General features: G+C 51.6%; 2 non-coding genes and 1 pseudogene across 2 annotated transcripts; 2 read left to right on the top strand and 1 right to left on the bottom strand.

Moving 5' to 3' along the window:
* Positions 1-6,510: 6,510 nt before the first annotated feature.
* On the top strand, positions 6,511-6,679 carry LOC148825990 (U1 spliceosomal RNA). Its single transcript, XR_016092997.1, has one exon. It is a non-coding gene; the product is annotated as a U1 spliceosomal RNA (small nuclear RNA).
* Positions 6,680-7,303: 624 nt separating this feature from the next.
* LOC148825989 (5S ribosomal RNA) lies at positions 7,304-7,422 on the bottom strand (annotated as a pseudogene).
* Positions 7,423-9,263: 1,841 nt separating this feature from the next.
* Positions 9,264-9,427, top strand: LOC148825988 (U1 spliceosomal RNA). Its single transcript, XR_016092630.1, has one exon. It is a non-coding gene; the product is annotated as a U1 spliceosomal RNA (small nuclear RNA).
* The last annotated feature ends 573 nt before the right edge of the window (positions 9,428-10,000 follow it).

Genomic DNA, 10,000 nt, shown 5'->3' with positions numbered 1-10,000 from the left:
CTGCCCCCGATCTCTTGCGCGAGTGCTAAATCTCACGGCGCCAGCCAGCGGCCAGGAGACAAGTGCAATATCGCGGGACAGGGGGGCCTCGTCATTGATTGTTACATATGAGACGGGGATTAGGAGGAGACCCCGACTGATTGGTAGAGGGGAACACTAACACCAGAGTGACACTCGCGGCGTCTCATTTTGAGAGACACCCTGGGATTTCTTAATGGCCAAGGAGGGTCGGGACCTCGGTTTTACGCCTCCCCCGAAGGACGGCGCCTGTTTGTGCAGCAGAGTGTCGCCATCAAGATGCTGGGGCATAAGAAAGCCACACAGACCGCAGGGTGAGCGCTCCCTACTGGTCCCAGTCACACGTCTTGCAGGAGCAGCAGCAACCTGAGCTTTTCCGGGGGGAATCTCCCATCCGGGTGCCGGCTAGGCTCACACCTGCTGGGCTGCCGTGGGTGAGCCCAGTCGAGATTCGCAGGGTGAGATCAAGTCACCGGGGAGAAACGATACAAGCGAAGGATTACTCGGCTCCCAGCACTTGAAAAGGCCAACAAATGACTCGTTCCCGCCGGAGCTGAATGTACCTGCATGTGTCGTGTCGTCTACTTCCCCCGCCCCGCTGTGTTTGCTGTATTGTCTTTGAAGCCGGCCCCCGAGACGAGACGGGCTGTTACTGTGCCCCAGTTAACACTTTACAGGTGCCATTCCCCGGCATTGTGGCCATTGTCGGTGGTCACACGCGATAAGATAAGGTGGAGGAGGGCGGGGCATGCCCAGCGCCAGACATTTAAGGAGGGGACTGTGCGAGGTGAGGTGAGGTGCGACACGCCGGAGCCCCAACGCTGCTAATGCGGAGCACTTGTTGAACTGGCATTGAAAGGACGTGTGCGCACGGAGCGAGCCTTCCCTGCGGCGGAGCGTGGAAACTTTCTCCCCGCGCTGCAGGAGTTGTGTGCGCTGCAGCGGTGCCGAGAGAACAGCACAGAAGGCAGCAGGCTCTGGAGAGCGGGTAAGAGACAAACCTTGTGGGCAGGCGAGCAGGCCCGTTTTTTGGAAATTGCCGAATAGGCTCCGGTGTTTGTTCGGTGTGTGGCAGGCGCACGACGCGAGCTTGCGTAGCGATCTACCGGGCTGGTGTTATGCAAGTGAGGCCGAATTGCGTCCCGGGACATGCTGCGAATGCGCATTGGCGACTGCAGATGTGTAGGAAACGGCGCGCTCGTTTTCTGGTTTTGCCCACCCTTTTGAGTGTTAGTGTGGCGTGTGAGTGTGTGAAAGAGTGGGCCCAGCAGGAGGCGGTGGTGTGCGGGGCGAGGAGCTGGCCTAGGCTGCGCGCTTTGTGCTGTGGGTGCGGGCCGCTTGCAGGGGCTTGTACAGCTCATACTTACCTGGAAGGGATGATACCTTGATCAGCTTGTAGGTGGCGTTGTTGGATTGTTTTCTTGTTTTGTGGAAGCAGTGTTTGTTTTGCAGTTCACGAAATGGCAACTTTTGGATCCCGCAAGAATGCTGTGCGTTTTGAGCTTTTGGATGATCTCTTCATGGATCGTATGCAGTTCAGCAGAAAAGTGTTGCAGAAGGAACTTGGCTTTGAACCTCGGCACTTGGATTTCATCTTCGCTCTCCCAGGTCAGAAAGCATTTGAGGTTGTATTTGCTACCTATCCTCTGTTTGAACAATGTGTGGATGTGTTTGAGGCAAAAAGAGGGAAAGTTCCTGCTCTTGAGAAGATCAACTTGCAGCCTTTGACACAGAGAGAGAGGAAAACTGTGCATGTTGTTAAGTTCTCGGAACTGGCAAAGACGGAGGACATTCACACCTGGCTTAACCAGTACTGCACCGTCCACCATGGAACTGAGGTTAGAGATGTTGACGGTATAAAAACAGGAGCAAGGAAATTCGAGGTTCGCTTGCTACCGGACAATGTAAATGGAGGCTTAAGGCACCTGCCCTCTACAATCCGGCTGGGCGCCTGCAATGGCTATGTTTTTTATGTGGGACAACCAAAGGTGTGTCGGCGCTGTGGTGCTGTGGGACACCTGGCATCGTCCTGCACTGTGAAATGCTGCAAGACCTGTGGCAAACAGGGACATTTAGCCTCTGACTGTTCAATGCTGCCAAAGTGCAATTTATGTGGCTCGGAAGGACACGTTTTTAAGAACTGCCCTCACGCCTACGCCAATAAACTCAAAATGAGAAAGGATGAGGCAGTGCTTGTTTCAGCCAAACCGGCCCGAAAAGCCAAAGCAAACAACAAGTCAAACAAAGAACCCTTGTTGGACAAAGACTCTCAGCCTCCAGCCAGGATCAGTCCTGCTGTGGCTCCGGGGCCGGTGGAAGAAAGATCCACTACGCCCCCACAACCGCAGACTGCACCAGACAAGCACGAGGGTTTGAAAACCCCCGAGAACAGCGAGGACCCCTCCCCCACTCCTGCTCCTCAGAACCAGGGCCAGTGTGGGGCCCCCCGGTGGAGCGGGTCCAGCGAGGATACCCAGGATTCAGCGGAGCTGCTTTTCCCAGACTCTGCAAGTGCTACAGACGCCCTCCTCTCCTCCATCCAGTCCATCACGGAGGATCTGCAGCAGCTGGTGGGTGAGGGGGAAGAGGAGACTGGTGCATCTGCTGCACCCCTTTCCCCTCAGTGCTCCCAGGAGCTGGACGTGAGGAAAAGGAAAAATGACTCTGTTTTCTCCCCGAGCGAGGAGGAAGGAGAGCATGGCGATGGGGACAGCTGGAACCCCTCCACCCCTCCCTCTACCCCCTTCCTTGAAAGGGACTCCGTGAACGCTTTTACTGCTGCCACCCTGATGAAGGCTCATTCAGAGGATGGCTGGCAGGAAATTGGTAAGAAGAAAAAGAAAAAGAAGAAGGTAACAGGTGAGACAGAAGAGAAATGTGTTTTGTAAAGACTGGTTCCACTTTCTTATGTAATATGGCTCTAAACATAATTTCTCTTAACACCAGAGGTATCAATGACAGAGTTAAATGTCAGTCTGTCTTTGATTACCTCCAGCAGAGAGAGGGAGATGTGTTGATGTTGCAGGAGTGTGCTTTAGCCTATCAAGAGAGGTATAAAAGCTTCGAAGATAGGTGGGATAAAGGGCCTTCTGTTTGGTCAGGGGACAATAACAACAGAGCCTCTGGCGTGGCCATTCTTTTCAAAGGATGGGCTTTCAAATTGAAAAGTATTCAGAGGGTCATAGATGGCAGGTTGCTGTGTGTGGATGTGGAATGGGGGACCGTTAACCTGCGGCTAATCAATGTGTATTGTCCTACTGACGTGGGAGGAAGGGTGGAGCTACTCAAGGCACTCTCTCCCCTATTGTTATGTAGCACAGACGTGATAGTGGGAGGGGATTTTAATTGTATCTTAGAGCACACAGACAGGCAGTCTAGCTCTCCGATAAAATTGGATTCCAGCTCACTGGCCCTGCAAAACTTAGTTCAAGACTTTAAACTCTCAGACACATATAGATGTATATATCCCACAACAGCAGGATATACATGGTCAGGGAGGAATAGCAGCTCCAGAATTGACTATTGCTTTGTCTCAGCGAGAGTGAAAGTTGTTGGGGTCACTCTTCAGCTTGTCTTCTTCTCAGATCATCAGGCTTTAGGGTGTAGAGTGGAACTCCAGGGCGGGACTGTCTTTGGCCCAGGCCTCTGGAAACTCAACACAAAGCTGCTAGAGAACGAGGGGGTAGTATCCCGCTACAAGGAGAAACTATCACAGTGGCTGTCCTTGCAGTGTCTGTACGGGTCAGTAGGAGAGTGGTGGGAGGAGGTGAAGGTGAGGACAAAGGCCTTTTTCATGGCTGAGGGAAGGAAGGCTGCTGCCAGACGGAGAGGAGTGCTAGCCAGGAAACAGAGGCAGCTGCAGCGTCTCTACACGATGCTGCACAGTGGCCTCGATGTGCTCGAGGATATCACCCTTTTAAAAAAGGACATCCGGAGCATAGCCGAAGAAAGTAGTCGAGGAGTGCTGTTAAGAAGCAGAGTGCAGTTCTTAGAAGAAAATGAGAAGTGTACTCGCTTCTTTTTCAGGAAAGTGGTAGGCTCCAAGTCTGTCATGGAAAGTGTAGTTGATGAGGAGGGACGAGAGAGAACAGAGCCGAGTGCTATCCTCTCCTGCACCGAGGCCTTCTACTCAAGACTGTACAGCTCTACAGAGGTAAAGGATGAAGAAATTCATTTTTTCACCTCAAAGCTAGAAAACGTTTTGAGTGAAGAAGACAGGGAAGTACTAGAGAGGGATTTGACAGTAGAAGAGCTGAGACAGGCTATGGAGAGCTTACAGAAGGGGAAAACTCCGGGTGCTGACGGGCTCCCTAAAGAATTTTATTGCACCTTTTGGGATCTGCTTCAGGATCCGCTACTGCTCCTATTCGAGGAAAGCTATAAGACAGAATTGCTGCCTGACTCCTTAAGAGAAGGCACTATCTCTCTCTTGTTTAAGAAAGGAGCAAAGAATGACATAAAGAACTGGAGACCCCTCAGCCTGTTAGGCGTGGACACTAAGATCCTGTCCAAAGCCCTTTTCCTGCGCCTACAAAATGTAGTGGCCTCACTGGTAGGGAAAGAACAGACTTGTGGGATAGCAGGACGCCTGATGAGCGACAACCTGGCCTTGTTGAGGGATGTCTGTCTGTACTCGGAGGATCGCTCCCTCCCTCTGTGCATTTTAGGTGTAGACCTAGAAAAGGCCTTTGACCGCCTAAACCGGCAGTACTTAACATCGATACTTGAGCACATGAAGTTTGGCCCCATCATGAGAAAGTGGATTAACCTGCTGTACACAGGTAGCAACAGCAGAGTAATGGTTAATGGCAATAGATCACGCCCCTTTGAAGTCTGTTCAGGGGTGAGGCAGGGCTGCCCATTATCCCCCTTGTTATTCGTTTTGGCTATGGAGTCCTTAGCCTGTGCCTTGCGCCAGGATCAGGCCATTAATGGGATACCAGTGCCTGGAAGTGGGGGAGGAGAGGTAAAGACATCTCTATACATGGATGACGTCACCCTGCTCCTCTCTGACAATGCCTCAATTAGCAGAGCTCTGCAGTGCTGTGATCGTTTCTCTTTGGCTTCCTCTGCAAAAATTAACAAATCTAAGAGTGAGATTTTTTATCAGAACTGGAGGGAGCCAAAAGAAGGACATGATCTCAGGCTGCAAGAGAAGAGAATCAAGGTCCTGGGGGTGTATTTTGGAGAAGAGATGGGAACAGAAAATTGGCAGAACAAATTGCCAATCTTAAACAAAAAACTGATGCAATGGAAGGACCGAGACCTCACCATGACAGGGAAGGTGCTGGTCATCAAAGCTGAGCTCTTGCCTGTCTTGAATTTTCTGGCTTCTACCTTCCCAATCCCACACCGTGTTGCGGCGGTGCTGAGGAGATTGATGTTTCAATTTCTATGGGGTGGGAAGCAGGAAAGACTCAGAAGGGAAATAATGTACAGGCCGCTACCCTCAGGGGGGAAGTCTGTCCCAGATATTGCTACGAAGCTGCTGTGCATTTTCCTGGCCTCTGTGCTGAGAGGCTTTGCAACAGCACCTGCAGCGCGTACCTGGACTTATTTTTCCAGGCTCTGGATAGGTAGGGAGGTGTTCAGAGTGTGGGGTGTCAGACCCAAGCTGGATGTCCCACTCTCTGACACATGCCCTGCAATTTATGGGACAGTTAAAAGTTTTCTAAGATCTCACCCAATTGGCCATATTCCCCTCCGAGATGTCAGCGTCTAAAAACTGGAAGATTTCGTTGCACCCCAGAACAATAGGCAGACCCCTGTGGGCATTTTAACATCAGCCCAAACAAGGAAGGTGTGGAAACACACATCCTCTAAGTTTCTGTGCAACATTCACAGATATTTAGCCTGGAGTGTCGTCCAACAGTGCTTACCGGTTCGAACTTTCTTGTACCGTAGGGGCCTCACCCCCAGCCCTCGCTGCGTTAGGGTGGGCTGCGGCGAGGAGGAGACTGTGACCCATCTCCTGTGGTCCTGCTTTTTTGCTAAGGCCTTCTGGGCACAGTTTGAAGATTGGTTGCAAGCTCTCTCGCCCCAATTTACCCTGACCGCTGCTTTCGTCATATACGGCATCTCTCCTGTCAAACTTCCTCCTGACGTGTTTGACAGGATCTGGGCCGTGGTGAACAGTGGGAAAGACGCCCTGTGGAGAGTGAGGAACATGGGGCTGTTCAAAGGCATCGAGGTCCCAGTCAAGGCAGCAGGTAGCCTGGCCCTGTTCATCACCCGAGAGAACTATTACCTCAGAGATCTGTGGAGAGAAGGGAGGGAGGAAGCAGAAAATCTGTGGGAAATAGAGAGCATAGGTCAATATCTCAAGAAACTGTGAAAAACATTATCATGTTTAAGTAAAGAATGTGATTTGCACCAGAAAAAAAGAAATTGTTGCTATGTAACTGGTACCGTGTCAAAATGTAATGAGATGTGATCATTTATACTGTTTTAAATATGTATATTAATGTAAAGCTTTCTAAATTGTGATGTCCTGTACTTTTTTGTGAAAAGAAAATAAAGTTCTTAAAAATCGAATCGGTTCACCCAGAGCGAGGCTCGGCCATTGCACTCCGGCTGTGCTGACCCCTGCGAATTCCCCAAATGTGGGAATCTCGACTGCATAATATCTGGTAGTGGGGGGCTGCGTTCGCGCTCTCCCCTGATGTGCTTGGTCCAATATCAGATACGGAAGAGTTATGACACCACGAGCTGCGATAGGATCCCAGTTCGAAAGGAGTCGATGCCACTGCTGGTTCCCGGTTTCTTTTAGTTAGAGGTCCGGAGAAGCATTTCAAGCTGGTTACGCTACTCCTTCCGGACATTCATTCCCTTTTCAAAGTCAGTCATTTTGCTGTAGTCTGCATTATTTAGGCTGATTATCGAGGTTAGCCTTTATTTGGTCATGGGAGCCTCGGTACTGTATGCTAATTCTCAAGACAGTTTCACCCGTTTTCTGATTGCTAGGTTCTGTACCAGTGCAGACATGTCAAACAGTGAATGGCTGTACCTCTATTGTATCCGTGCTCAATGAATGAAATCAGTAATAAATGAATATATGTATAGTTATACGAAATACAAGTGGTTTATCGACTCATCTTCATTTGCAGATTTAGAGGCAGCTTCGATATTCGTTTTACAAATGTTTTTTTTTTTTATATGGGTCACACACATGCCATAGCAACAAAACATCTCTAGAGATGAGGCTATAGATCACCTTTCCATCCTCCAGGTTTTCCTCTCAAAACCTACGGTACCAATGGTGACCCCTGCTGGCCGAGAGAGCAAAAGCTTGCAGCACCTTGTATTCCAAGGCAGTCTCCCATCCAAGTACTAACCAGGCCCACCCCTGCTTAACTTCCAAGATCAGAGGAGATCGGGAACATTCAGGGTGGTGTGGCCGCAAGCAAAAGCCATGGCGCCTGACTCGCTACTTGAAGCTGTGTGTGGCTGGGGCTCCGCGCCCCCCGAGCGGGACTGAAGGATCGTTCGTGTGCAGCTCTTTGGAAAGGAGTTTCTTTCCAAATCGCATTGTGTACCTGGATGTTGGCGAATGTGCTCCCTTGTGTTGACTTGTCCCGCACTGGAGGAGACCAAACAAACTGCTCGGAGGAGCACAAGGCAAGTCTTCACAAGACAAAAACCTCCAATGCACAGCACTCAAAACATTTCTGGGCTGTTGCGTGTTTAATTCAGCACATAAAGCGCACCAGTCCAACACGTCGGCCGGGCGCGCGGCACCTCCGCCCTCTTGTGGCCTTGCGGCGTCAGAGCAAGAGGCTCCTTCTCGCTGCCTTTCCGCTGTGTTGCAGAGCCCTGAGAGGGAACCAGGAGCGCAAGCTTTGTGGGGGGCGGGAGACCGCGTTCGCGCTCTGCCCCCGATCTCTTGCGCGAGTGCTAAATCTCACGGCGCCAGCCAGCGGCCAGGAGACAAGTGCAATATAGCGGGACAGGGGGGCCTCGTCATTGATTGTTACATATGAGACGGGGATTAGGAGGAGACCCCGACTGATTGGTAAAGGGGAACACTAACACCAGAGTGACACCCGCGGCGTCTCATTTTGAGAGACGCCCTGGGATTTCTTAATGGTCAAGGAGGGTCGGGACCTCGGTTTTACACCTCCCCCGAAGGACGGCGCCTGTTTGTGCAGCAGAGTGTCGCCATCAGGATGCTGGGGTATAAGAAAGCCACACAGACCGCAGGGTGAGCGCTCCCTACTGGTACTAGTCACACGTCTTGCAGGAGCAGCAGCAACCTGAGCTTTTCCGGGGGGAATCTCCCATCCGGGTGCTGGCTAGGCTCACACCTGCTGGGCTGCTGTGGGTGAGCCCAGTCGAGAGTCGCAGGGTGAGATCTAGTCACCGGGGTGAAACGATACAAGCGAAGGATTACTCGGCTCCCAGCACTTGAAAAGGCCGACAAATGACTCGTTCCCGCCGGAGCTGAATGTACCTGCATGTGTCGTGTCGTCTACTTCCCCCGCCCCGCTGTGTTTGCTGTATTGTCTTTGAAGCCGGCCCCCGAGACAAGACGGGCTGTTCCTGTGCCCCAATTAACACTTTACAGGTGCCATTCCCCGGCATTGTGGCCATTGTCGGTGGTCACACGCGATAAGATAAGGTGGAGGAGGGCGGGGCATGCCCAGCGCCAGACATTCAAGGAGGGGGCTGTGCGAGGTGAGGTGAGGTGCGACACGCCGGAGCCCCGACGCTGCTAATGCGGAGCACTTGTTGAACTGGCATTGAAAGGACGTGTGCGCACGGAGCGAGCCTTCCCTGCGGCGGGGCGTGGAAACTTTCTCCCCGCGCTGCAGGAGTTGTGTGCGCTGCAGCGGTGCCGAGAGAACAGCACAGAAGGCAGCAGGCTCTGGAGAGCGGGTAAGAGACAAACCTTGTGGGCAGGCGAGCTGGCCCGTTTTTTGGAAATTGCTGAAAAGGCTCCGGTGTTTGTTCGGTGTGTGGCAGGCGCACGACGCGAGCTTGCGTAGCGATCTGCCGGTCTGGTGTTATGCAAATGAGGCCGAATTACGTCCCGGGACATGCTGCGAATGCGCATTGGCGACTGCAGATGTGTAGGAAACGGCGCGCTCGTTTTCTCGTTTTGCCCACCCTTTTGAGTGTTAGTGTGGCGTGTGAGTGTGCGAAAGAGTGGGCCCAGCAGGAGGCGGTGGTGTGCGGGGCGAGGAGCTGGCCTAGGCTTCGCGCTTTGTGCTGTGGGTGCGGTCCGATTGCAGGGGCTTGTACAGCTCATACTTACCTGGCAGGGGAGATACCTTGATCAAGAAGGAGGTTCACCCAGAGCGAGGCTCAACCATTGCACTCCGGCTGTGCTGACCCCTGCGAATTCCCCAAATGTGGGAATCTCGACTGCATAATTTCTGGTAGTGGGGGACTGCGTTCGCGCTCTCCCCTGATGTGCTTGGTCCAATATCAGATACGGAAGTGTTATGACACCACGAGCTGCGATCAGATCCCAGTTCGAAAGGAGTCGATGCCACTGCTGGTTCCCGGTTTCTTTTAGTTAGAGGTCTGGAGAAGCATTTCAAGCTGGTTACGCTACTCCTTCCGGACATTCATTCCCTTTTCAAAGTCAGTCATTTTGCTGTAGTCTGCATTATTTAGGCTGATTATCGAGGTTAGCCTTTATTTGGTCATGGGAGCCTCGGTACTGTATGCTAATTCTCAAGACAGTTTCACCCGTTTTCTGATTGCTAGGTTCTGTACCAGTGCAGACATGTCAAACAGTGAATGGCTGTACCTCTATTGTATCCGTGCTCAATGAATGAAATCAGTAATAAATGAATATATGTATAGTTATACGAAAAACAAGTGGTTTATCGACTCATCTTCATTTGCAGATTTAGAGGCAGCTTCGATATTCGTTTTACAAATGGGTTTTTTTTTTAAATGGGTCACACACATGCCATAGCAACAAAACATCTCTAGAGATGAGGCTATAGATCACCTTTCCATCCTCCAGGTTTTC

The sequence above is a fragment of the Atractosteus spatula genome, chromosome 10, assembly GCF_055471065.1.
Source record: "Atractosteus spatula isolate fAtrSpa1 chromosome 10, fAtrSpa1.hap1, whole genome shotgun sequence".
NCBI lineage: Eukaryota > Metazoa > Chordata > Actinopteri > Semionotiformes > Lepisosteidae > Atractosteus > Atractosteus spatula.
This window is presented reverse-complemented; position numbering and strand designations above follow the sequence as displayed.